The following is a 27,779-nucleotide window of genomic DNA, read 5'->3' as shown; positions in this document are numbered from 1 at the left end:
TCCCAACCCAGGGATTGAACCCAGGTCTCCCACATTGCAGGCACATTCTTTTCTTTTTTTTTTAAATTTTATTTTTTTACTTTACAATACTGTATTGATTTTGCCATACATTGACATGAATCCACCACAGGTGTACATGAGTTCCCAACCCTGAACCCTCCTCCCACCACCCTCCCCATATCATCTCTCTGGGTCATCCCAGTGCACCAGCCCCAAGCATCCTGTATCCTGCATCGAACCTAGACTAGCGATTCATTTCTTACATGATAGTATACATGTTTCAATGCCATTCTCCCAAATCATCCCACCCTCTCCCTCTCCCACAGAGTCCAAAAGTCTGTTCTATACATCTGTGTCTCTTTTGCTGTCTCACATACAGGGTTATCATTACCATCTTTCTAAATTCCATATATATGTGTTAGTATACTGTATTGGTGTTTTTCTTTCTGGTTTACTTCACCCTATATAATTGGCTCCAGTTTCATCCACCACATTAGAACTGATTCAAATGTATTTTTCACAGAGCTAGAACAAATAATTTCACAATTTGCATGGAAATACAAAAAACCTCGAATAGCCAAAGCAATCTTGAGAAAGAAGACTGGAACTGGAGGAATCAACCTGCCTGACTTCAGGCTCTACTACAAAACCACAGTTATCAAGACAGTATGGTACTGGCACAAAGACAGAAATATAGATCAATGGAACAAAATAGAAAGCCCAGAGATAAATCCACACACCTATGGACACCTTATCTTCAACAAAGGAGGCAAGAATATACAATGGATTAAAGACAATCTCTTTAACAAGTGGTGCTGGGAAAACTGGTCAACCACTTGTAAAAGAATGAAACTAGAACACTTTCTAACACCATTCACAAAAATAAACTCAAAATGGATTAAAGATCTGAACGTAAGACCAGAAACTATAAAACTCCTAGAGGAGAACATAGGCAAAACACTCTCCGACATAAATCACAGCAGGATCCTCTATGATCCGTCTCCCAGAATACTGGAAATAAAAGCAAAAGTAAACAAACGGGATCTAATTAAAATTAAAAACTTCTGCACAACAAAGGAAACTATAAGCAAGGTGAAAAGACAGCCTTTGGAATGGGAGAAAATAATAGCAAATGAAGCAACTGACAAACAACTAATCTCAAAAATATACAAGCAACTTATGCAGCTCAATTCCAGAAAAATAAATGACCCAATCAAGAAATGGGCCAAAGAACTAAACAGACATGTCTCTAAAGAAGACATAGGGATGGCTAACAAACACATGAAAAGATGCTTGACATCACTCATTATCAGAGAAATGCAAATCAAGACCACAATGAGGTACCATTTCACACCAGTCAGAATGGCTGCGATCCAAAAGTCTACAAGCAATAAATGCTGGAGAGGGTGTGGAGAAAAGGGAACCCTCTTACACTGTTGGTGGGAATGCAAACTAGTACAGCCACTATGGAGAACAGTGTGGAGAGTGCTTAAAAAACTGGAAATAGAACTGCCTTATGACCCGGCAATCCCACTGCTGGGCATACACACCAAGGAAACCAGAATTGAAAGAGCACATGTACCCCAATGTTCATCGCAGCACTGTTTATAATAGCCAGGACATGGAAGCAACCTAGATGTCCATCAGCAGACGAATGGATAAGAAAGCTGTGGTACATATACACAATGGAGTATTACTCAGCCATTAAAAAGAATACATTTGAATCAGTTCTAATGAGGTGGATGCAGGCACATTCTTTACCAGCTAAGCCACAAGGGAAGCCCAGGTCATACTTAAAACAGAACAACAGGATTTTCCTGGTAGTGCAATGGATAAGAATCTGCCTGCCAATTGCAGAGGACACAGGTTCGATCCCTGGTGCTGGAAGATTCCGTACGCTGCAGAGGAGTGAAGCCCGTGCTCAACAAATACTGAGCCCTTGAGCTGCAACTACTGAAGCTCATGCACCTAGAGCCTGTGCTTTGCAACAAAAGAAGGAAAGCAAGGAAAAAAAATGTTAAAAAAAATCTGCACAACAGAGTTTTACTAAACATAATTTTCCTATCACTTTCCCCCAACTTGCCACTACCACCTGGAAAGCCCCAAACTCTTCTTTTGTTAGTATTTAAAGCCAACAGGGTATCTAACCCCTAATCTGGGTGACTCATTTCTGGGAGCTTCCATGCGTACATGTTCATGTTCATGAAACTCTATTGTTTTTCTCTTGTTAATCTAATTTACAGGGCTTCAGTTGGTAAGATTGGTAGAGGAAGAGATTTTTTTCTCCCCTAAGATGAGAGAAGTAAGGTGACACCTCCAGGATCACATAACTGGGCAAGTGCCTCATGCAAGACTGGAAACAGTGACTCATCCAATTCCATATGCCAAATGGAGCCCGTTATTAAGACTGAAGGCTTGGAGCTTTTGGCATTTTCAACTTTGGGGCTCCCTACCCTGAGAGATAGAAGTTATATTCATAGTTAAAGGGTAGCAGAATGTGTCACCCCAAAATACCACTGTAGGAGTTCACGGCATTCCACACTAAAATATGCCACTTTGGTATTTTGATTATTTTGAGCTGTAGGTAGTTGAAAAACCACAAATGCAGGGAGAGGATTTTTCTAACACTCCTTATCTCTCTAAAGACAAATCCTCCAAAAGGAACTCAATTGTCACAAATCCCAGGAAGAAGTTTCATCAGCCAGGGAAGATTACTATATCACAGGACAGGAGACTAAAAACTGGCACCACAGCCAGACAGACTTTGTCACAATCTGTCATACCCCCTATGTATTCTCCTAAGGGCCCACTTGTCTTTCCATCTTTTGTAAAAAACCATTTACTGTGCCCTAAGAGCTTCTCCATCCCTCTTCTGCTTTTCCTGTTAAGATGGTCTTTAATCCTGAATTCTAAAGGCATCTAGGAGTGTGACTCATTTTTTCCTGGATATTTCCTATGCATACATGCATATACACGTTAATAAACTTCTATGAGTTTTTCTCTGGCTAATCTTTTACTACAGTGTCCTCAGCTAAGGACTCAGAAGGATAGAGGAAAAATTATTTTTCCCTCATACATAATCAAGCTCTTCAGAAAATGTCCAATCAATGTTCTGATATGATAATTAATGGGAAGCAGCTGTCTTTTCCCTTTTATTTAAAAAGTGGAATTTATGGGAATGATATGGGGATTAATATTTATAAAGTGCTTTTTGAAAGGAAGAAGCACTGTGATTATTCAGTAGAGCATAGAGTTATTGGAGAATGAGATTAATCTATCTCTTGTAAATCTCTTTAACTAGGCAAAATGGATATGACAAAGGACCTGATCAAAAGCCCCCCAAAGACATCAAGTGCTGATCAGTGCACACTGTCAACCTTACCAGTATTTCAGAAAAGTCTGCAGAGCATTACTCCTTCCGCCTGCCTGCCTCCAATATAACTTATCACCAGTACGTAACCTTGGTAAGGCTTGTGGACAGCTGCTGCCCACACACATTTAGTTGTTCTTTTCAGCAAGATGTCACATCATAAAAAATAGGCTTCTTCCTCAAAATAATGTAGATTTTTTTAAACTGAAGATATAATGGGTAATGGAGAAGACAGTTTAGATTGCCTATACCACAGTGATACTTAGTACTATCTCTATAATACATCTTAGATCTATTCCCAAATGTTCTTTCTGGCTGACTTATGTTCATGTCCTAATCTCTTCCAGAGCCTCTAAAACCTTAACTGTTTTCTGGAGCCCTTCAGCTCTCTTCACACTTCACTTCACAAAACATATCAAAGCTTGCTGGTCAGTCAGCTTTTTGCCCCTAAGAAATCAATTCAGGTTCAGAGATTTTCTATTGTTACTGAAGTCTGTCCCTAAAGCTTTAGGTCAGTATTCCAGGAAGCAAATCCTGTTCTCCAGGAAGCAAAGTATTAACACTCAAGAAGGGTATATGGGTGAGAGTGTGGGAAGAAAGAGAGAAGCAATTCTGATTTAAAAGAAGCAAGATTTTCTTTTTCTCTATGTGCTAACATCTGGAAATGTATTCCCATCTTTAGACTAAGCTGGTACCTAGAATCAATAAATTAAACACAAGATCTCATTTGAGATAAATGATAAATGATGAAATAAAAAATTATAGTGCCTAAATTAATTCACCATTTAGCATGTCTCAATATATAGTTTTAATCTAACATAGACTGTGGGCAGAGTTAAGTTCAAGGAAATTGGAAGTAAATAATGTTACTGTTTTAAATGATTTAAAAAAAGGGTAGCCAGTAAAATATCATAAATATATTCAAGACATTAGTCTATAAAATAATAAAACAGGATATTAACACTAGTCTAAGGATTGAAGGTCTGTCTAATCAAGGATTTGGTTTTTCCTGTGGTCATATATGGATGTGAGAGTTGGACTGTGAAGAAGGCTGAGTGCCGAAGAATTGATGCTTTTGAACTGTGGTGTTGGAGAAGACTCTTGAGAGTCCCTTGGACTGCAAGGAGATCCATCCAGTCCATTCTGAAGGAGATCAACCCTGGGACTTCTTTGGATGAAATGATGCTAAAGCTGAAGCTCCAGTAGTTTGGCCACCTCATGTGAAGAGTTGACTCATTGGAAAAGACTTTGATGCTGGGAGGGATTGGGGGCAGGCGGAGAAGGGACGACAGAGAATGAGATAGCTGGATGGCATCGCTGACTCGATGGACATGAATCTGAGTGAACTCCAGGAGTTGGTGATGGACAGGGAGGCCTGGCATGCTGCGATTCATGGGGTTGCAAAGGGTCGGACACGACTGAGTGACTGAACTGAACTGAAGGATTGAAAAACAAAATTCACCAAGTAAATTTGAAGATTGAATTGACTTTATCCTAGGATTCATGCAGTGATTCTATAGTCAGCAAAAACGAGACCAGGAGCTGACTTTGGCTCAGATCAAGAACACTTTATTGCCAAATTCAGACTGAAATTGGAGAAAATAGGGAAAACTACTAGACCATTCAGGTATGACCTAAATCAAATCACTTATGATTATACAGTGGAAATGACTAATAGATTCAAGGGATTAGATCTGATAGACAGAGTACGTGAAGAACTATGGATGGAGGTTCCTGACATTGTACAGGAGGCAGTGTTCAAGACCATCCCCAAGATAAAGAAATGCAAAAAGGCAAAATGGTTGTCTGACAAGGCCTTACAGATAGCTGAGAAAAGAAGAGAAGCTAAAGGCAAGGGAGAAAAGGAAAGATATACCCATTTGAATGCAGAGTTCCAAAGAATAGCAAGGAAAGATGAGAAAGCCTTCCTCAGCGATCAATGCAAAGACATAGAGGAAAACAATAGAATGGAAAAGACTAGAGATCTCTTCAAGAAAATTAGAGATACCAAGGGAACATTTCATGCAAAGATGGGCACAATAAAGACAGAAATGGTATGGACCTAATAGAAGCAGAAGATATTAAGAAGAGGTGGCAAGAATACACAGAAGAACTATACAAAAAAGATCTTCACGACCCGGATAACCACGATGGTGTGATCACTCACCTAGAGCCAGACATCCTGGAATGCGGTCAAGTGGGCCTTAGAAAGCATCACTATGAACAAAGCTAGTGGAGGTGATAGAATTCCAGTGGAGCTATTTCAAATCCTAAATGATGATGCTGTGAAAGTGCTGCACTCAATATGCCAGCAAATTTGGAAAACTCAGCAGTGGCCACAGGATTGGAAAAGGTCAATTTTCATCCCAATCCCAAAGAAAGGCAATGCAAAAGAATGCTCAAACTACCACACAAGTGCACTCATCTCACACGCTAGCAAAGTAATGCTCAAAATTCTCCAAGCCAGGCTTCAACAGTATGTGAACTGTGAACTTCCAGATGTTCAAGCTGGATTTAGAAAAGGCAGAGGAACCAGAGATCAAATTGCCAACATCCGTTGGATCATTGAAAAAGCAAAAGAGTTCCAGAAAACATCTATTTCTGCTTTATTGACTATGCCAAAGCCTTTGCCTTTGTCACAACGAACTCTGGAAAATTCTTCAAGAGATGTGAATACCAGACCACCTGACCTGCCTCCTGAGAAATTTGTATGCAGGTCAAGAAGCAACAGTTAGAACTGGACATCGAACAACAGACTGGTTCCAAATAGGAAAAGGAGTATGTCAAGGCTGTATATTGTCACCCTGCTTATTTAACTTACATGCAAAGTACATCATGCAAAATGCCAGGCTGGACGAAGCACAAGCTGGAATCAAGATGGCAAGGATAAATGTCAATAACCTCAGATATGCAGAAGATACCACACTTATGGCAGAAAGTGAAGAAGAACTAAAGAGCCTCTTGATGAAAGAGAAAGAGGAGAGTGAAAAAGTTGGCTTAAAGCTCAACATTCAGAAAACGAAGATCATGGCATCCAGTCCCATCACTTCATGACAAATAGAAAGGGAAACAATGGAAGCAGTAAGATACTTTGTTTTGGGGGGCTCCAAAATCACTACAGATGGTGACTGCAGCCATGAAATTCAAAGACACTTGCTCCTTGGAAGAAAAGCTATGACCAACCTAGACAGCATATTAAAAAGCAGAGACATTACTTTGCCAACAAAGGTCCTTCTAGTCAAAGCTATGGTTTTTCCAGTAGTCATGTATGAATGTGAGAATTGGACTATGAAGAAAGCTGAACACCAAAGAATTGATGGTTTCGAACTGTGGTGCTGGAGAAGACTCTTGAGAGTCCCTTGGACTGCAAAGAGATTCCACCAGTCCATCCTAAAGGAAATCAGTCCTGATATTCATTGGAAGGACTGATGCTGAAGTTGAAACTCTAATACTTTGACCACCTGATGTGAAGAACCAACACATTGGAAAAGACCTTGATGGGAAAGATTGAAGGTGGGAGGAGAAGGGTATGACAGAGGATGAGATGTTTGGATGGCATCTCCAACTTGATGGACATGAGTTTGAATGAGCTCTGGTAGTTGGTGATGGACAGGGAACCCTGGCGTGCTGCAGTCTGTGGGATTGCAAAGAGTCAGACATGACTGAACGATTGAACTGAACTGAATGATTCATAAATTGGACAAGCAGAAAAGAACCCCAAGGAACTGTACAATAGGCTCTTACAGATATAAGGGAAAAGAATGGATTGTTTCAAAGCAAGGTCATCTTCCTCTGGGGGATGAAAGGAACTATCAAATGGATTACCTCACTAGTGCTAGTACCTCACTAGGAAATTCCTGACTGACTGGTTAAGATTGCATTCTTGATGGAGGTTGAAACTGTAATAGGTTAGGTATTAAGTCTTGGTTTGGTGGCATGGGCTTAGCACAAGTGACTCCATCTTGAGTCTATTGTCTCTTTTTTAATAATTCCCCTGTTTTGGTCAGACTCTCAGCTTAACTGAGAGATGTGACAAAAATTTAAGGTGCTACTGCTCTGATGTTCTTGCAGGTTTTGTTGATCCTTCTTGAAGCATTCACAGGTCACGATGCCTATTTGCTTAACATCTGTGATATTCACAGGCCACAACTTCAGATTCACAGGGGTGTTTTGTTTGTTTGTTTTTTAAGTCAATCATTCTCTTTGTTCCTTTTCTGACATTCCAGTCTTTGGGAGATCATTTGCTTGGTGGTTTATGGCTGCAAGTATGCATTTAAAGTCCTTCAGAGAGCACAGTGCATCAGGGAGACCATTATGATTATTGTAAGTGGGATAATTCCCAGTGCTTGGAGTGCATCTAGAAACCATGGCCCCCAAGACCCAATCTAATAGAGTCAAGTAAATCAAAGAAAGACCCTCCTGAAGGGGTCTTTGCAAGCCAAGCAGCTTGCTGAGTGATTATATATAACTGAGTTTCAGCTTCTCCAAAGGAGTTAATTCGGTGCAACAGGATGTTGGCCACAGCACAGACACCTTGCTAAAAGATAATCACAGGCTGTCCTATTATCAAGAACAACGTTGGGCAGAGAATCTAAGGATTTTTGTTGAGCAGCGATTGCTTTGACAGAAAATTCCATGAATACTTTCAAGAGTTAGGAAGAGGCTTCTGATGATGGCCTCATTTACATTTACTCCTAATCAGGGAAGTAGGGCTCCTGCTAAAAGAAGTGAATCAGAAACCACCAGATATATAAGAAACAAATTGCCAGTCCAGGTTCGATGCAGGATACAGGATGCCTGGGGTTGGTGCTTTGGGATGACCCAGAGAGATGGTATGGGGAGGGAGATGGGAGGGAGGTTCAGGATTGGGAACACGTGTACATCTGTGATGGATTCATGTTGAGGTATGGCAAAACCAATACAATATTGTAAAGTAAAAAAATAAATAAAATCTGGAAAAAAAAAGAATCCATCAGATAATGCCTGTGAATCTGTGGCTCAGGACTGATAGTCGTGGAGGCCAGTAAAAGTTTAAGGATTTGTAGACCACACAGGCAGTTTGATTCTGGGTACTTTTGCCTTGCGTTCCTTTCTTTGCATAGAGGCCAGATGTAAAGTTCACCAAGTTTGCGATTGTTAATCAGGGACAAGGAAATAGACCATGGTTCTCTATCATCTTGGACAGATCAGACTTTCTGATGACAAATTTAGCAGTCTGAAAATTTACTCCCCTTAGCAATGGCCTGGGAGATATGGGTGATGGCATTACCTTTCCAGGCCAAGCCCAGAGTAAAGGAAAGAAAGAGAAGATGACAGGGTTTCATGTTTAGTTATAGTATGAAATCTTTTTTTTTTTCTTTTCAAGTATTTATAAGTCGGCTGCACTGGGTCTTAGTTGGGACCTTTAGGTGTGGCACATAGGATATTTAGTTGTAGCATTCAAACTCTTAGTTGCAGCATGTTGGATCTAGTTCCTTGAGCAAGGATCAAACGTGGGCCACCAGGATTGGGAGCGTGGGGTTTCAGCCACTGGACCACCAGGGAAGTGCCACAGTATGAAGTCTTGATCTGGCATCTTGGGAGGAACCAGTCTACCTCAATGCTGGCTACTTCTCTTTCTAGGCTATTTGATTTAGAGGTCTCCAGCATTTGCTTAGAGCCAGATTGCAAGTGGAGCCTTCTTCTAAGGTTCAGGTCCCTGAAGTCTGGTTGCCATTTGGGTAGTGAGGAGACTTATTATAGTTCCCCGCAAGGAGATTCAAGGGCAGAGTTTGTTCTCAGTGATCCCAAGGAAAAAAGGGGGAGAAAATTGGAAATGTTAGTTTGGAGATTCATATTTGAGGAAACTAGAATATGGGATCCAGTCCAATTTACAGGTATATAGCAAAACTTCAAAACAGGATTAGAATTTAATATCTACAAAGGTGCAAACTTAATTTTTCTTTCTATAATTATCCCCATTTCTTTTTTCAAGGATAATCACAGTAAAATTAATTTGTTTTTGTTACATTTGGCCTGATTATTTACCTAAGTGCTGCAAAATAGTGATTATATAAACTTTAAGACTGCATAGCTGAAACCTGGTAAGCAAGGTACCAGTTCTATTTTCCCAAGGGGCTACATTGGCTCTGTAAAGTCAATCTTAGTTTCTTTAAACTGTTATATCTAAGTCTATGCACATCTCTCTCAAATATGCCATTCCAGTCAAAGGCTTGGGAATACAGCCAATGTTTTAATTGTGTCCTGTTACAAGGAGAATAGATTCTTATTAAGCTTATGCAAATAGCTAACTGTATTTCCATGAAAAGAATATTTAAGAGTTTCCAAAGTCTTGAGGGATCAGATAGGGAGAAAATAATATTTCATCTTTTTTGTAAATATTGTTGTTGTTTGTTTGTTATTTAGTCACTAAGTCATGTCCCAGTGTTTGTGACCCCATGGACTATAGCCTACCAGTCTCCTCTGTCCATGGGATTTCCCAGCCAAGAATACTGGAGTATGTTACCATTTCTTCCTGCAAGGGATTGTCCCAACCCAGGGATAGAACACATGCCTCCTGTGTCTCCTGCATTGCAGGCAGGTTCTTTACCTACTGAGCCATCAGGGAAGCCCAGAATGAAACTAATAGTCAGTTGTGTCTGACTCTGTGACCCACGGACTGTAGCCCACCATGCTCCTCTGTCCATGGATTTCCCAGGCAAGAATACTAAACTGGGTAGCCATTCCCTTCTCCAGGAGATCTTCCTGACACAGGGATTGAACCTGGGTTCAAATCTCCTTCATTGCAGGCAGATTCTTTACCTTCTGAGCCACCAGGGAAACCCCTATATAAAGGTATAGTCGGTCAAATTGTTGCGTGTTATATATAGCTTAAGAAAAAAGTTTCCTTAAATTTGGAAAAACAAAACATTAAGTAACTAGCTATGTTACAAACAAAAAATCATAAAAAATAGTTGTCTTTTTCACTTGGTTTAGTCCCATATAGTTAATACTTGTTTTGCTTGAATCTGGTTTTTCCATTAGATCTTTATGAAAAATTTTATTGGAGTATAGTTGATTTACAATGTTGTGTTAGTTTCAGAGGTACAGCAAAGTGATTCAGTTATGTATATGCTGCTGCTGCTGCTGTGTCGCTTCAGTCTTGTCCGACTCTGTGCGACCCCACAGACGGCAGCCCACCAGGCTCCCCCGTATGTGTGTGTGTATATATATATATATATACATATATATATATATATACATACATATATTCATTTCTTTTTAGATTCTTTTCTCATATAGATTATCACAGAATATTGGATAAGAATGTTCCCTGTGCTATACAGTAGGCTCTTGTTTGTTGTCTATCTTATATGTAGTTGAGTGTGGATGTTCATTCCAAGCACCTGACTTACCCCTCCCAATGTTTCTCCTTTGGTAACCATACATTGTTTCCAATATCTGCAAGTCTGTTTCTGTTTTGTAAATGAGTTCACTTGTACCATTTTTAAAAAAAAATTAGATTCCACATATGAGAGATATTATATGATGTTTGTCTTTCTCTGTCTGATTTCACTTAGTATGACAATCTCCAGGCCCATTCATGTTGCTGCAAACGGCATTATTTCATTCTTTTTGATGGCTAACATTTCACTTACCACATCTTCTTTATCCATTCCTCTGTTTTTGAACATTTGTGTTGCTTCTGTGTATTGGCTATTGTAAATACTGCAAATAAGCATTTGAGTGCATGTATCCTTTCGAATTATGGTTTTTTCTGGATATGTGTCCAGGAGTGGGATTGCTGGATGACACGTTTGCTCTATTTTTAGCTTTTTAAGGAATCACCATCCTGTTGTCCACAGTGTACCAACTTACATTCCCACTAACAGTGAAGGAGGGTACCCTTTACTCCACAACCTCTCCAGCATTTTTTGGTGTTTTTTTTGATGATGGCCTTTCTGACCTGTATGAGGTGATACCTCATTGTAGGCTTGATTTGCATTTCTCTGATAATTAGTGATGATGAGCATCTTTCCATGTGCTCTTTAGCCATCTGTATGCCTTCTTTGGAGAAATGTCTATTTAGATCTTCTGCCCATTTTTTATTTATTTATTTTTAATTTTACATAGAGTATGTGAGCTGTTTGTATGTTTTGGAGATTAAACCTTTGTTGGTCACTTTATTAGCAAATATTTTCTCCCATTCTGTGCTTGTCTTTTCACTTTGTTGATGGTTTCCTTTGCTGTGCCGAAGCTTTTAAGTTTAATTAGATCCCACTTGTCTATTTTTGATTTTATTTTCATTACTCTAGGAGGTGGATCCAAAAAGATATTGCTGCAATTTAGGTCAGAGAGTGTTCTGCTATGTTTTCCGCTAAGAGTTGTATAGTGTCTGGCCTTACACTTAGATCTTTGATCCATTTTGAGTTTTTCTGTATAATGTTAGAGAATGCTCTAATTTTTTTCTTTTACATGTGGTTGTTCAGTTTTCTCAGCACCACTTATTGAAGAGACTGTCTTTTCTCCATTATATATTCTTGCCTCCTTTGCGGTAAATGACTTGACCATAGGTGCGTGGGTTTATTTCTGGATTTTCTATCCTGTCCCATGGATCTATATTTCTGTTTTTGTGCCAGTACCTTGTTGTTTTGATTACTGTAGCTTTGTAGTTAAAATTCTTACACTATTCAGTTCTGTGGTCCTAAGATACCAGAAATCTGTACTTGTCAAAGTCTTTTTCATGAATCTCCCTGCAGATGACTTAATTTTGCAGAAATACTCTTGCAAAGCATCAGAGTAAAATTATAACTCTCTGAAAGTGACATAAGATATAAAGATCTGACGAGAGTTCATTAAATAAGGGAAGAAGCAAGGCAATCTGCTTATTTCTGTGAAATTTCAAGATAATAACTAGAATTATGACTGATAGCATTATTCTAGGACATATCAGATTTTCAGGAATTTTACACAATTTTTCTGGAACACATACAATCTATATCAAATACAAACAACATAGAGAAGGCTTAGCATTACTTTTTATTTGACAATTCTTTCCATGTAATTTAAGATGTCAAGTAAGCCTAATTAGTTTAACATCTCCCTTTTTATTAGAAGAGAAGCAAGTCTTTTGAGATGTTCTGGGGACCCTCTGGGAAATCTCAGTTAGTTCAAAGTTAAATTCATTTAGAATTTGATTTTTGGAAAGTTTGTTAAAAAAATATCAAAGTATTTTTTAAAACACTTGGTCAAATAGGATCATAAGTCATTGTGATATAATACTTAATTATCCATTTAACCACAGTGACAATTAAACACTTTGCCAGATAAGTAGAAAAAGTTAAATAGTTGTTTTTTATAAAAAGATCTTAGCTTTTTTAATAGAGAAGATTGGGTGTGCTTAAGTAAGCAAAGACCTGGTAAAGACAATGCAGAAAATTATTTTTGCCAAAATACAGAATCTTTGTTTCCTAGGCAGATTATTTTAAAAGATAAAGAATCTTTCACAATTTCTTACACAGAAGAAAATGTATTTTATATTTTTTAGGAACATATACATTCTCATTGCAAATTTTTCAATGTGGCACAAAATATATTTACTATTAGACTCAAATATATTTAGTTTCTCTGTAAAATTAAAACCCAAATGATAAACCAATGTTCAATAATTAATGTTTCAGTATTTTACCTTACTTGGAAATCATCTAGATATTTAATAACTATCTGTCATTTAATTTAAGAGAAACTTTAAGGATTCAGGTTACCAAAAAGATTTGTGAACTATTTGCAAAGTTCACATAAGAACTTCTTATCCTACTTACATATATTTAATTTACTTATTCTTAACAATTATATTAGACTACCCACAAAAGAGGCCTCCGCGGTGGCTCAGTGGTAAATCATCTGCCTGCAATGCAGGAGACGTGGGAGACTCAGGTTCAGTCCTTGGGTAGAGAAGATCCCCTGGAGGAGGGCATGGCAACCTACTCCAGTATTCTTGCCTGGAGAATCCCATGGACATAGGCACCTGGTGGGTTGCAGTCCATGGGGTTGCAAGGAGTCGGACACGACTGAGGCTACTGAACACAGCACACAGCACCCGCAAAGACTCCATGTGACATGAGACAAAGTCAGCCATTATTTCAAGCCATTTTTCTGACTGACAAATTTTGTAAATAAGGACTTTGGTTTCCTAAGGCCAGAAGTTTGTAAAACTTGCAAGCCTTTTGAGATACATGAGGAAAGTTTCTGAGTTGGTAAAAATAGGTGAACTTTGATGCCTCTAGAGTTGTATTTCTAGTTTTGTGAAGACTTGTAAGATAAAACAGTTGCTCTCAATTCCTCAAAGAATTGGATTGCAGCTTAAATGACAGCATAGGTTGACCCATGCATACAACAACATTATCTTTAATTTGCATTTTTTATATTACAGAAGTGATTTCTAGATAAGATGGAAATAAAAAGATTTCTATAGTCTGGATTTAGAAACTATTTGCCTTTGGAATGTTTTAGTAAACCCTTTTGTAAAGGCTTTAAAAGGTTTTTTTTTCTCTCTCTCTCTCTGGGAATGTATTTCATTTAAGCTGAAGAGAGGAAAGAAAAAAATAATTTCTATCAGGCTCTGAATATTAGCTGTCAATTTCTGACCAAATTCTGACCATGAAGTTGCTTAAAAAAAAAAAAACAAACAAAATTTTAAAATATCTTGTCAGGTTTCAGCTGGCATAAATAGTAAGTATTCCTAGCAGTATTAAACGACTCCATGTGAAACAGGAGAGAACAGGATAGGGCGCAAACTTTAAAAGAATGACATAGCCCAAGGACACAGCATAAACTGACTGAGTCAGTTCAGTCGCTCGTTTGTGTCCAACTCTTTGTGACCCCATGGACTGCAGCATACTAGGATTCCCTGTCCATCACCAACTCCCGGAGCCTACCCAAACTCATGTCCATCACATCCGTGATATCCAGACATCTCAGCCTCTGTCATCCCCTTCTCTTCCTGCCTTCAGTCTTTCCCAGGATCAGGGTCTTCTCCAGTGTGTCAGTTCTTCACATCAGGTGGTCAGAGTATTAGAGTTTCAGCTTCATAATCAGTCCTTCCAATGAATATCAGGACTGATTTCCTTTAGGATTGACTGGTGGAATCTTCTTGCAGTCCAAAGGACTCTCAAAGGGTTTCTCCAACACCACAGTTCAAAAGCATCAATTCGTCAGTGCTCAGCTTTCTTTAGAGTCCAACTCTCACATCCATACATGACTACTGGAAAAACCATAGCTTTGACTAGAAGGACCTTTGTTGGCAAAGTAATGTCTCTGCTTTTTAATATGCTGTCTAGGTTGGTCAGAGCTTTTCTTCCAAGGAGCAAGCGTCTTTGAATTTCATGGCTGCAGTCACCATCTGTAGTGATTTTGGAGCCCCCCAAAACAAAGTATCTTACTGCTTCCATTGTTTCCCCATCTATTTGTCATGAAGTGATGGGACTGGATGCCATGATCTTCATTTTCTGAATGTTGAGCTTTAAGCCAACATTTTCACTCTCCGCTTTCACTTTCATCAAGAGGCTCTTTAGTTCTTCACTTTCTGCCATAAGTGTGGTATCTTCTGCATATCTGAGGTTATTGACATTTATCCTTGCCATCTTGATTCCAGCTTGTGCTTCGTCCAGCCTGGCATTTTGCATGATGTACTTTGCATGTAAGTTAAATAAGCAGGGTGACAATATACAACCTTGATGTACTCCTTTCCCAATTTGGAACCAGTCTGTTGTTCCATGTCCGGTTCTAACTGTTGCTTCTTGACCTACATACAGATTTCTCAGGAGGCAGGTCAGGTGGTCTGGTATTCACATCTCTTGAAGAATTTTCCAGAGTTCGTTGTGACATAGTCAAAGGCTTTGGCATAGCCAATAAAGCAGAAATAGATGTTTCTCTGGAACTCTTGCTTTTACAATGATCCAACGGATGTTGGCAATTTGATCTCTGGTTCCTCTGCCTTTTCTAAAACCAGCTTGAACATCTGGAAGTTCACAGTTCACACACTGTTGAAGCCTGGCTTGGAGAATTTTGAGCATTACTTTACTAGCGTGTGAGATGAGTGCACTTGTGTGGTAGTTTGAGCATTCTTTTGCATTGCATTTCTTTGGGATTGGGATGAAAACTGACCTTTTCCAATCCTGTGGCCACTGCTGAGTTTTCCAGATTTGCTGGCATATTGAGTGCAGCACTTTCACAGCATCATCATTTAGGATTTGAAATAGCTCCACTGGAATTCTATCACCTCCACTAGCTTTGTTCATAGTGATGCTTTCTAAGGCTCACTTGACTTCACATTCCAGGATGTCTGGCTCTAGGTGAGTGATCACATCATTGTGATTATCTGGGTCATGAAGATCTTTTTTGTATAGTTCTTCTGTGTATTCTTGCCACTTCTTAATATCTTCTGCTTCTATTAGGTCCATACCATTTCTGTCTTTATTGTGCCCATCTTTGCATGAAATGTTCCCTTGGTATCTCTGATTTTCTTAAAGAGATCTCTAGTCTTTTCCATTCTATTGTTTTCTTCTATGTCTTTGCATTGATTGCTGAGGAAGGCTTTCTCATCTCTCCTTGCTATTCTTTGGAACTCTGCATTCAGATGGGTATGTCTTTCCTTTTCTCCCTTGCCTTTAGCTTCTCTTCTTTTCTCAGCTTTTGTAAGGCCTTGTCAGACAACCATTTTGCCTTTTTGCATTTCTTTATCTTGGGGATGGTCTTGAACACTGCCTCCTGTACAATGTCAGGAACCTCCATCCATAGTTCTTCAGGCACTCTCTCTATCAGATCTAATCCCCTGAATCTATTTGTCACTTCTACTAATTAGAACCAGATAAACCCAAGATGGCAAACAAGCTGAAATCCAGTATACTCTGAGCCTCAATATACATTCATTGCAACACTTCAGCAAGCTACATAACACACCCACCAGTGCCATGAAAGTTCTGAGGTCAATCCTCAAAGGTTAAACAGTGGTCAGTGGCCCAATTCCTGGAATTCTCCATTCCTTCCCTGGAATAGTTAGAATAATCCTCCCGCTCATTAACCACACCATATTTCAATGCCACTCTCTCCTTCTGAAATGGCCCATGCTCCATCTGTAGAGTGTTGCTCTCTAAATGAATCCAATTCTTACCTATCACTTTGTCTCTCAGAGAATCCTTTCTGCCATGAGACATCAGGAGCCTGAGCTTCATTAAGTCCTGAAAATGAGTGTATGACCTCAGCTAAAAGACCATGGGTTCAAGTCCCAAACTGGATTTTAGCTAGGTTTGAGTCCCACGTGTATGGGTTTACATCCCAGTCAGAGGTACATGGTTTCCCTTGGACTCTAGAGACATCCCCAAAGAGGATGGATGCAAAAGATATTTCATTTTCTTCTTTCTATTCAGTACTATACATTTAGGAGAGCTGACTTTAGTAATAATTCTCACTGTTAGTTTCTGCCTATTTTCCTGGGTCTGCATCTACAGCTTTGGTATCTACCAGAAATTGGCAACATTTTCCTTTCATTTTAATTTTTGTTTTTTCTTGTCTCTTTAGGAGAATAACATTGAATCATAAAATTGAAAGTCTGAAATGTAAAATCCCACATTGAAATATAAAGTCAAATTGGGGGTGGGGCATCTATATGGGACCTTTCCCTTAAGAGTAGATATGGAGATGTCTCTAAGGTCATTAATTTGGTGGACTTTTGTTTATAGTCATGCAAAGGCAATTCAGCAACTAACCACCATCACTACCAAAGGCAATTCAGACATATTACTAGAATGAATACTCAAATAAATGAGGATAGAGGGAAACAGTCGGAGTTACATCAGGCTTATTTGTTTAGGTACCTCTTATATCATTAATTTTTCATTAACCTTGGTAATGAATCTTTTAATGAAGCTCTTTTGGAATTCCGAAAACTTTTGGAGTCTTATGCATACCAATTAAAATAGGTATCCCACTCTGCTTGCTTAATCTGAGAACCTTAACTTTCAAGCGCACTTCCTAAATGATCTTATCTAATTGAAACATTCCTCATAATGGCCATGGTTATTTCCCTGAGGGCTGACAACAGTTTGGGAGGACTCTTAACTGCAAATGGAGTTTAACCCATGTCTCTGTCCAGCCATATCTAACACAAATAGGATGTAACCCCTTATTTCTATCTCAGTATTTTGGGAGGCCCCCAAACTGATTACCAAGCTGGTTATCAAGCTATGTTCTCATGACACAAAATAATGACCTTGTCTGATTCTAGGCTGTTTTTAGTAATATTTTGCCATTTTGTAGATATTTATTGCTTCTAGGGTTCTAATTCTTAGACATAAGATAAGCAAGTATTCTGGAAGGTGGCATGCTTACCTCTTTAGAATTTAAGGATTCTGTCTTTTAGTTAAACCTTTGGGTCTCTTGGAGCCAAACTAACATCTGAGAGGGATGTGCCACTGGTTTGGGAACTGTGCATGATTTCACACACAGTATCTTGTTGTACAGAAATTTTCTTGAGGTTGGCGGATGCCCTAGAGTCAATTTAATTCATTCTGTAATCAACTTACTCTAACATGGTGGGGGTCTTAGAGTGAGTGGGCAAGTACTCTAACAGCTTTGAAATGCTCAACCAAGGTTCACCAGTTTTGCACCCCCCTCTTTTTTTTCAGCTTCTGAGATTCCCATTAGCAGTAGCTTTTACTGGACCCACTTCAGCTCAAGTCAAACCTAGTCTGATCTCAGTTTAGTTCTGGACTCAAACCATTTTTTAAGATAGACCCAGTCCAGTGTTTAAATCAGATCCAGTCTGACTCTGTCCAGTTACTACCAACAGATTTCAATGTGGAATCTTGGGAATGAGATAAGAACTGAACCAGCAGACCCAAAGGATGAGAACTGTGGGCTGATTCCAAAAAAAGGAGGGACTACAGCTGCCACTGGTAGTTCCCACTGTGGAATCAGAGACAGAACCAAGGGCTTAGGTTCCCAAGAAACGGGGAACTGTGAAAAGCTAGTTAGACTGGGAGCTAGATGCAGACAGCTAAGCTCAGAACTGAGAGGAACTTAACACCCGGGCCTCAGAAGGCAGAACTCAGAAGGGTTCATGGCTACTATGCCAGTGTTTCTCGTTGTCCCAAGGCTGGTGTAGTCTCCTTTGATCCCACTGCTGCCAGCAAATCTGTTAAAAAAGTCAGCTCAGTACATTTGAAGATCTCATTGGCTTTATTCAGTGATTCAAGAATCAGGAAATATCCTATGTGGATATACTGAGGACTGCACAAAATGGAAGACTTTTATAGGCAGAAGGGGGAAAAGTATGGATTGTTTCAGATAAGGTCATCTTCCTTTACAGGATGAAAAAAAGTCTATCAGGGAATTGCCTCCTTAGTGCTGACTAGGAAATTCGAGACTGGCTGATTAAGATTATACTCCTGAGGGAGGTTGAGTCTACAGTTAGGTTAGGTATTAAATGTTGATTTGGTGAGATGGGTTTAGCACCTGTGACTCCATTTTGGGCCTGTTGTCTCTTTCTTAACAGAAAAAAAAATGCATAAAACTTGAGTGAAAGATAACATTCTAAAGTTGTTTAAAATAAGCAAGTAGATAAACTTGCCTTTGGGTGATTTAATTTAAAATTCAAAATGTTCAGAGAGCTAATGAGACAAATATAGGTAAAATGTAAAATGCAGAGAAAGTGTTAACAGTTGTGTAAAGACAAATGAGAGTTGGACCATAAAGAAAGCTGAGTGCCAAAGAATTGTTGCTTTTGAACTGTGGTGTTGGAGAAGACTCTTGAGAGTCCCTTGGACTGCAAGGAGATCCAATCAGTCCATCCTAAAGGAAATCAACCTTGAATATTAATTGGAAGTACTGAAGTCCAGCATCAGCCTATTTGGCCACCTGATAGGAAGAGGTGACTAATTGGAAAAGACCCTGATCCTGGGCAAGATTGAGGGCAGGAGGAGAAGGGGACGACAGAGGATGAGGTGGTTGGATGGCATCACTGACTCCATGGACATGAGTTTGAGCAAGTTCCAGGAGTTGGTGACGGACAGGGATCACCTGTTGGTGATGGTGTGCTGCAGTCCATGGGGTTGCAAAGAGTTGGACACGACTGAGTGAACTGAACTGAAGGATAAACTGAGGCATTAACCTTTTTGGGAGTTTATTTGAATAAAATTTGATTCAAATTGGGCTGCACCAGAATGGTAATGGTTGAGAGTGCTCCTCCAATAGGAGCCAGGAGAAAGACTTTGTGTATAGAGTAGGTGGGGAAGCTCGGAAAGGAAATTATCTGGCTGCATGTGTGTGTGCTCAGTTGTGTCCAGCTCTTTGTAATCCCTTGAACTGTAGCCCACCAGGCTCCTCTGTCCATGGGATTATCCTGACAAGAATGCTAGAGTGGGTTGTCATTTCTTTCTCCAGGGGACCTTCCCAACCAGGAACCAAACTTGAGTCTCCTGGACTGGCAGGTGGATTCTGTACTGCTGGGCCACCAGGGAAACCATGGCTTAAAACATTAGTTGGCTGTTTGTGATTGGTTGTCCTTTGGTTTCAATCTCTTAACCTTGAGGCACTTATAGGCTTAAGTTTTAGTTTGCTTACATTGGCCACCACTTCAGTCTAATGTCCTTCTTGTGTAATTAATTTGACGTACTGAACACTACAAAACAGACCATAAAATTAAACTTAAAGAATGTTTATACAGATGACTCATCAAATGGCATAATTTTCAATATTTAAATGGACAAAACACAACATTTTAAAATAAATTATTTAAGAGTTTCAGGGGCTTGCCTGGTGGCTCAGTGGTAAAGATCCACCTGACAAATATACAATGGGGCAAAGACAGCCTCTTCCATAAGTGGTGCTGGGAAAACTGGACAGCTACATGTAAAAGAATGAAATTAGAACACTTCCTAACACCATACACAAAGATAAACTCAAAATGGATCAAAGACCTAAATGTAAGACCAGAAACTATAAAACTCTTAGAGGAAAACATAGGCAGAACACTCGATGACATAAATCAAAGCAGGATCCTCTATGACCCATCTCCTAGAATAATGGAAATAAAAACAAAAATAAACAAGTGGGACTGGATTAAACTAAAAAGCTTTTGCACAGCAAACGAAACTATAAGCAAGGTGAAAAGACAACCCTTAGAATGGGAGAAAATAATAGCAAATGAAACAACTGACAAAGGATTAATTTCCAAAATATACAAGCAGCTCGTTCAACTCAATACCAGAAAAACAAACAACCCAATCAAAAAGTGGGAAAAAGACCTAAACAGATATTTCTCCAAAGAAGACATACAGATGGCTAAAAAACACATGAAAAAATGCTCGATATCGCTCATTATTAGAGAGATGAAAATCAAAATGGCAATGAGATTTCACCTCACACCAGTCAGAATGGCCATCATCAAAAAGTCTACAAACAGTAAATGCTGGAGAGGGTGTTGAGAAAAGGGAATGCTCTTGCACTGTTGGTGGGAATGTAAATTGATGGTAGGCAATTCCTTAAAAAACTAGCAATAAAACCACCATATGACCTAGTAATCCCAGTCCTAGGTATTCACCCTGAGGAAACCAAAACTGAAAAATACACATGTACCCCAATGTTCATTTGCAATAATTAGAACCTAGATGTCCATCGACAGATGAATGGATAAAGAAATTGTGGTACATGTACACAATGGAATATTACTCAGACATAAAAAGGAATGCCTTTGAGTCAGTTCTAATAAGGTGGATGAACATAGAGCCTATTATACAGAGTGAAGTAAGCCAGAAAGAAAAAGATAAATATTATATACTAACTCATATATACAGAATCTAGAAAGATGGTACAAGAATTTATGTGCAGGACACCAGTGGAGAAACAGACATAGAGAACAGACTTATGGACATGGGGAGAGTGAGGAGAGGGTGAGATGTATGGAGAGAGTAACATGGAAACTTACATTACCATATGTAAAATAGATAGGCAATGGGAATTTGCTGTATGTCTCAGGGAACTCAAACAGGGGCTCTGTATCAACTTCAGTTCAGTTCAGTTCAGTCGCTCAGTCGTGTCTGACCCTTTGCGACCCCATGAATCGCAGCACACCAGGCCTCCCTGTGCATCACCAACTCCCGGAGTTTACTCAGACTCACGTCCATCGAGTCAGTGATGCCATCCAGCCATCTCATCCTCGGTCGTCCCCTTCTCCTCCTGCCCCCAATCCCTCCCAGCATCAGAGCCTTTTCCAGTCAGTCAACTCTTCGTATGAGGTGGCCAAAGTACTGGAGCTTCAGCTTTAGCATCATTCCTTCCAAAGAAATCCCAGGGCTGATCTCCTTCAGAATGGACTGGTTGGATCTCCTTGCAGTCCAGGGGACTCTCAAGAGTCTTCTCCAACACCACAGTTCAAAAGCATCAATTCTTCAGTGCTCAGCCTTCTTCACAGTCCAACTCTCACATCCATACATGACCACAGGAAAAACCATAGCCTTGACTAGACGGACCTTAGTCGGCAAAGTAATGTCTCTGCTTTTGAATATACTATCTAGGTTGGTCATAACTTTTCTTCCAAGGAGTAAGCTTAATTTCATGGCTGCAGTCACCATCTGCAGTGATTTTGGAGCCCCCCAAAATAAAATCTGACACTGTTTCCACTGTTTCCCCATCTATTTCCCATGAAGTGATGGAACTGGATGACATAATCTTTGTTTTCTGAATGTTGAGCTTTAAGCCAACTTTTTCACTCTCCTCTTCCACTTTCATCAAGAGGCTTTTTAGCTCCTCTTCACTTTCTGCCATAAGGGTGCTGTCATCTGCATATCTGAGGTTATTGATATTTCTCCTGTCAATCTTGATTCCAGCTTGTGTTTCTTCCAGTCCAGCGTTTCTCATGATGTACTCTGCATATAAGTTAAATAAGCAGGGTGACAATATATAGCCTTGACGTACTCCTTTTCCTATTTGAAACCAGTCTGTTTTTCCATGTCCAGTTGTAACTGTTGCTTCCTGACCTGCATACAGATTTCTCAAGAGGCAGGTCAGGTGGTCTGGCATTCCCATCTCTTTCAGAATTTTCCACAGTTTATTGTGATCCACACAGTCAAACTATCCACTATGCTTTGGCATAGTCATTAAAGCAGAAATAGATGTTTTCCTGGAACTCTCTTGCTTTTTCCATGATCCAGCGGATGTTGGCAATTTGATCTCTGATTCCTCTGCCTTTTCTAAAACCAGCTTGAACATCAGGGAGTTCACGGTTCACATATTGCTGAAGCCTGGCTTGGAGAATTTTGAGCATTACTTTACTAGCGTGTGAGATGAGTGCAGTTGTGTGGTAGTCTGAGCATTCTTTGGCATTGCCTTTCTTTGGGATTGAATGAAAACTGACCTTTTCCAGTCCTGTGGCCGCTGCTGAGTTTTCCAAATTTGCTGGCATATTGAGTGCAGCACTTTCACAGCATCATCTTTCAGGATTTGAAACAGCTCCCCTGAAATTCCATCACCTCCACTAGCTTTGTTCATAGTGATGCTTTCTAAGCCCCACTTGACTTCACATTCCAAGATGTCTGGCTCGAGATTAGTGATCACACCATCATGATTATCTGGGCCGTGAACATCTTTTTTGTACAGTTCTTCCATGTATTCTTGCCACCTCTTCTTAATATCTTCTGCTTCTTTTAGGTCCATACCATATCTGTCCTTTATCGAGCCCATCTTTGCATGAAATGTTCCCTTGGTATCTCTAATTTTCTTGAAGAAATCTCTAGTCTTTCCCATTCTGTTGTTTTCCTCTATTTCTTTGCATTGATTGCTGAGGAAAGCTTTCTTATCTCTTCTTGCTATTCTTTGGAACTCTGCATTCAGATGCTTATATCTTTCCTTTCCTCCTTTGCTTTTCACTTCTCTTCTTTTCACAGCTACTTGTAAGGCCTCCCCAGACAGCCATTTTGCTTTTTTGTATTTCTTTTCCAGGGGATGGTCTTGATCCCTGTCTCTTGTACAATGTCACGAACCTCATTCCATAGTTCATCAGGCACTCTAGCTATCAGATCTGGGCCCTTAAATCTGTTTCTCACATCCACTGTATAATCATAAGGGATTTGATTTAGGTCATACCTGAATGGTCTAGCGGTTTTCCCTACTTTCTTCAATTTAAGTCTGAATTTGGTAATAAGGAGTTCATGATCTGAGCCACAGTCAGCTCCTGGTCTTGTTTTTGTTGACTGTATAGAGCTTCTCCATCTTTGGCTGCATAGAATATAATCAATCTGATTTCGGTGTTGACCATCTGGTGATGTCCATGTGTAGAGTCTTCTCTTGTGTTGTTGGAAGAGGGTGTTTGCTATGACCAGTGCATTTTCTTGGCAAAACTCTATTAGTCTTTGCCCTGCTTCATTCCGCATTCCAAGGCCAAATTTGCCTGTTACTCCAGGTGTTTCTTGACTTCCTACTTTTGCATGTATCAACTTAGAGGGTGGAATGGAGAGGGAGATGGGAGGGAGGCTCAAGAGTGAGGGGACATATGTATACCTATGGCTGATTCATGTTGAAGTTTGATAGAAAACAACAAAATTCTGTAAAGCATTTATCCTTCAATTAAAAAATTTAAAAAATTAAAAAAAATGAAAGAATCCACCTGCTAATGCAGGACATATGGGTACAATCTCTGGGTTAGGAAGATTCTCTGAAGAAGAAAATGACAACCCACTCCAGTATTCTCACCTGGGCAATCCCATGGACAGAGGAGCCTGGCAGGCTGTAGTCCATGAGTTGCCAAAGAATCAGACACGACTTAGTGACTAAACAACATATTATCAGGGATAATTATGAAAAAGTGTAGAGCACTGAACTCCCTGGGAAGAGAGAATTATCACCTTGGTAGGAATTATTCTTAGAGTGAACACACCTAGTGTGGCCCACCTCTGTGCAGCTCTGAGACCTGGGAAGGCCAAATTCCCACCAATGACAGAGGCTGTTATTGCTTTGGATGATTCTTTTCATTGTTGCCGATTTAAAATGTTGGCAATCTTGTTCAAACAATGCTTGAAGAGTAATGAACTGACATGCTTTGTGTGTATTTTCTAATTCTTTCAAGCAGATCTCCAAATACTAGGATAGTAGGGGGAAATGTGTATTACAGTGGGTAACTACACATTGTCCATAGCACATCCTTCCAGGTTATCTGACAGTGATTTTGTGGGGAATATTTCACAATTCCAACATTTGTAGATAATGATACAACAAAAAATAATTCTTGCCTGTAGACATAAAAGCTCCGTTCTGTGCTCAGTTGCTCAGTCGTGTCCAACTTTTTGCGATCCCATGGGCTACATAGCCTGCCAGTCTCCTCTGTCCATTAGATTTCTCAGGTAAGAATATTGCCATGGGTTACCATTTCCTTCTCCAAGCTCTGCCCTATAGAAATTCAATTCACTTTCTTCCTTTCATTGAGGAACTAAGCTAGTTTTGCTTCTTTTTCCACATTCATTTCAACATGCCTTATCTATAAATGTGTCTGTTCTTTGAATTCTCCTTTGAACAGATTATAGAATTTTACCCATTAATGAGTTAGGAAAAGCTTTAATATGTGCTCACTTTCGGATCTGTATGAGTTACAATTTACTGTTTTTTTTTTTTTAAATTGATCTTTAATGTTACTTAAGAAACAAGCTTCCATTTATAGCCAATTAGTTGAAATGAGTGATCAGAACTTCTATTTCAGAGGCATGCTATATCTGCCCATACCAATTAAACATATTCTCTACTTAGTGAATATAGTAAAGAACTTTTTGCATTAATTAGCTTCTCACTAATCAATCATTTTCAGTCTGATTGGCTTCTCTGCAAGGGATGCAGGAAAGGATGACTTGCCCAAGTTTAATCTCTGTAACTACCAGTTCTTTCTGCATCTTTCTACATAACAGTTCTTTCAGACTGTTTTTTCTTTCTTATAAGGCTGGTACTATTGTGAAGTACAGAACTGAATTTGCTGTTGATCTCAAAACTGCGGACTGTTCAATTACACTTTATGCAGAATTATTGTTGTTTAGTCGCTAAATCCTGTCCCACTCTTTGTGACCCCATGGGCTGTAGCCTGCCAGGCTCCTCTGTGCATGTAATTCTCCAGACAAGAATACTGGAGTGGATTACCATTTCCATATCCAGGGGATTTTCCCAACTCAGAGATCAAACCTGCATCTCCTGCTTGGCAGATAGATTCTTTACCACTGAGACACCTGGGCTTCCCTGTGTAGAACTGTGAAAGTCCTAAAATAAAACCTTTTGTCTTCTCTTCTCTCACAATATTTCTGACACCAAATGTGTGTGGGATTTACCCACACCAACTCTTTCTCCAATTCTCTGAAGACACCAACTGGGTGTTCTACAGTTTAATTAATTTCTGACACCTGCTGCCTGTCCTTAGTGCAGACCCCACAGGTTAAAGACTCAGTATCATGAAACTGCCTCCCCCGACTTCAGACATCAATTCCAAGTCCAGGTTGTCACATGTGCTTCTCATTGACTCTAAATCAGAAATTCCTATGACCTTCCCCTCAGATCTGATAATTAAATGTGGCTCACAGAATTCAGGGAAATAGTTTACTCACTAGATTACTGGTTTATTACAAAGGATACAACTTAGGAACAGCTGCAATGAAGAGATGTGCAGGGCAAGGTCTTGGGGAAGGTGCACAGAGCTCTCTCGGAGCACACCACCCTCTTAGCAACCTGCAACTCTGAATTTCTTTGTCTAATGTTTCTATAATGATTCCTTTACTTAAGCATAATTAATTAAATCATTGGCCATTCATGGTTAAGTCAATCTCCAGACCCTGTCCCCTCCCCAGGGCTCAGGTGGTGAGGCTGAAAGTTCCAACTCTCAAATCACTAGGTTGGATTCCTGGCAACCAGTACTGCCAATTCATAGAGGTTTTTCCAAAAGTCACTTCATTAACAAAAACTCAGGTGTGGTTGAAAGGGGACTTGTTATGAATAATAAAAGATCCTCCTTTCACCTTTCTGTGCCCATAGGACAGAAAGCCACATTCCAACAGTGGGTATCTGCTGCAAAGTAAGAGTTTATTTCAGTACACCAAGCAAGAACAGGCAGCTCGAGCTCAAAAGACCTAAACTCGCTTTCAGGTGAGGGTTTTTAAAGACAACACTAGGGGAGAGGATTGCAGGATGGTGATCAGCTGGTAGACTTTCTTCAGATTGGTTGGAGGTGAAGTAACAGGGTGATGTTTAGGGAATCTCAATCATCAACCTTCTGGATTCAGCCAGTCTGGGATCAGCATATGGTCACCATCCTCTACCGGAGTGGGTGTTAGTTTCTGCAGAACAGCTCAGAGATATCCATCAATTGTTTCTATATCCATTCAGGAGAAACCAGCAGTGTGTTCCTGTGTGTGTGCTGAGTCTCTTCAGTCAGGTCTGACTCTCTGCTAAGACTGGAGCTAATGAGGCAGTGGAGTAAAGACTCAAAATGGCTCCTCTGTCTATGGGATTCTCCAGGCAAGAGTACTACAGCGGGTTGCCGTGCCCTCCCCCAGGGGATCTTCTTGACCCAGGGATTGAACCCATGTCTCTTGTGTCTCCTGCATTGGCAGGCGGGTTCTTTACCACTAGCACCAACTGGGAAGCCCCAGGAGTCCTGTGACTCTTGTCCTAATCATTAACTCTTTGAGCCTACTCTCTGGGACTTGGAGAAAGCCTATGGGCTTTGGTAAACCTGCAAGTCCCCCCGCTGCCCCGCCCACCTGAGGTCCTGCTTGGATTCAGAGGGATAGGACAGTAAGTAATCCTGGGTAATCTATATGAATTCTGTCTCTTTTTTTTCCTACATCTCTCTAGAAGGTAACATAAACATATTTCTTTTTCTGTTAGAATTTTGTATCTAATTTAAAGATACACTCAATAAGCATGGAAATCTTAACTAAGATGTAAATTTTTCTTTAAAAGGGGCTTAAAAAAAGTCCATTACTTAGAATTCTTTACCCAATTACTTTCTATCATAGTTTCTGAGGATGCCAGCTGTGTTTTCCTTGTGGTAAAGACAGGCAATTTGAGTAAATTAAAGAATGTTTGCAATTGATGTGTACAGAGCTGTCCTTGGAAGTGTACATGGTATTTTCAAGATGAAAGACTCTAATAAGTGTTTCGTCTTTTCAGTGTTAGGACTGGTAAGATGCTGACCTTTTTCTTTCTCAATTATGATTATAAAACCAACATGACCTGAAATTTTATATAATAATATCTGTATGAGTTTCCTAGGGCTGCTCCTGCAAAATACCACTGCCTGGTGGCTTAAAATGGCAGCAATTTATCGTGTCACAGTTCTGAAAGTAGAGATCGGAGATAAGATGTTGGCAGGGTTAGTTCTTCTTAATAACTATGAAGAAGGATC

This window comes from Capricornis sumatraensis, chromosome 3, assembly GCF_032405125.1.
Source record: "Capricornis sumatraensis isolate serow.1 chromosome 3, serow.2, whole genome shotgun sequence".
Taxonomy (NCBI): Eukaryota; Metazoa; Chordata; class Mammalia; order Artiodactyla; family Bovidae; genus Capricornis; species Capricornis sumatraensis.
This window is presented reverse-complemented; position numbering follows the sequence as displayed.